Here is a 1795-nt window from a genome sequence, read left to right on the forward strand (position 1 = left end):
CAGTCCTCTTCTCTTCTGTGGATGTTAAGTGTTGAGACACATTAATAAGAAGTGCAAAGTCTCTGCACCACTGCAGAAGGCCTGCAGAGTTCAGCCAGGTCTGTTACTGCAGGATGTGTGTCTTTCCTGAGTTGCCAGTGAAGGCAGCCTGCTCAGAATGCAGGATGTAGAACCTCTCCACCTGTCAATCGAGGAAAAAAAACCTCAGGTTTTCAATTATTTTATGTTATTCAATCTTCCAATCTTTCAGTTCTTCTAATTCTTCTTTTGGTTGGTTGTTTATTTTATTATTTTTATCCAAAAAGTATGCCTTTTTAAAATTCTAATATTTGAGGTAATTTGCAAAGCACTTTGAGCTGCATGTTGATGTATAATTTATTATTTACTTATCTATTTATTTGTTTGTTTACTTAACTGTTTTTGTTATTAATAGCATTAGCACTCATTCTTTGTAAGAAAATAATGATTTGCAGTACAGTGTGTGCTGGAGTGTGTGCTGGAGTGTGTAGTGTGTGTATGAGAGTGCAGTGTGTGTTGGAGTGTGTAGTGTCTATGAGAGTGCAGTGTGCTGGAGTGTGTAGTGTGTGTATGAGAGTGCAGTGTGTGTTGGAGTGTTTAGTGTGTGTATGAGAGTGCAGTGTGCTGGAGTGTGTAGTGTGTATATGAGAGTGCAGTGTGCTGGAGTGTGTAGTGTGTGTATGAGAGTGCAGTGTGTGTTGGAGTGTTTAGTGTGTGTATGAGAGTGCAGTGTGCTGTAGTGTGTAGTGCGTGTATGAGAGTGCAGTGTGCTGGAGTGTGTGTATGAGAGTGCAGTGTGCTGGAGTGTGTAGTGTGTGTATGAGAGTACAGTGTGCTGGAGTGTGTAGTATGTGTATGAGAGTGCAGTGTGCTGGAGTGTATAGTGTGTGCTGAAGTATTACTCACTGGTTTATAGACAGATAGTGTTTAGACATTGCACAACACAGCTTGGCCCCCATGTGAATCACTGTCTGACTCCCTGTGGGGGAGCTTTAACTGGCAATAACAAATAAAAGAACATTTTAAATAGAACAATGTAGCCGGATTAAATATTTTTATCTTATACCCACGTATATATTCTGCTGCAGCTAAAAGTCGTCTCTCTCTCTCTCTCTCTCTCTCTCTCTCTCTCTCTCTGTATCATTCAGCTAAGAGATTGTCTGAGCAGGGGCTGCAGACAGTTGAGACATGAACCCTACGTTTCCCTCTCTCTCAATGGGATGAAGGAAAAAAGACAGATGGGATGGGGTGACGGGTGCGGTGAGGCAGCCTTGGAGCACCAGGACTGGATCCTGGATCTGCCCAGTCCATCAGAACAGCAGCCCACATCCTGATTTAGCCTAATTGCAGTTATTCACAAAGCAAACCTATCTTATCATAACAGCACAGACCCAGGGTCAGCCTGGAAAATGGATCCCTGTGTAGCTAAGCCTGCCTGCTTCTGTCTGCTGGTTTGTAGTTTGCTCACTGGTGATGCCATATGGCACATGAGTTCGTCTGTCTGAACTAGCAAATGAGAGAAAAGATAAGGTCAGTAAGGTCACTCTCCTCTCCTCTCCTCTCCTTCGTCTCCCCCCATGTGTCTCTCCCACTTCTTCTCTTTGTACATACACAGCGCGGCACAGTGCCTCAGCAGGCTGGCATTCAGCAGCGTGACGCATGACTCATAACCGTCTAAATGGGCATGCGGCATGTGAATGGCGAACCGCTGAGGTGTCTGGGCCCAGGGAGCCGTTACCGAGTGACACCCGGCACCTGCTGGAGCACAGAACCGCTG

This window comes from Electrophorus electricus, chromosome 13 (genome assembly GCF_041902795.1).
Source record: "Electrophorus electricus isolate QZ-2024a chromosome 13, ASM4190279v1, whole genome shotgun sequence".
Classification (NCBI taxonomy): domain Eukaryota; kingdom Metazoa; phylum Chordata; class Actinopteri; order Gymnotiformes; family Gymnotidae; genus Electrophorus; species Electrophorus electricus.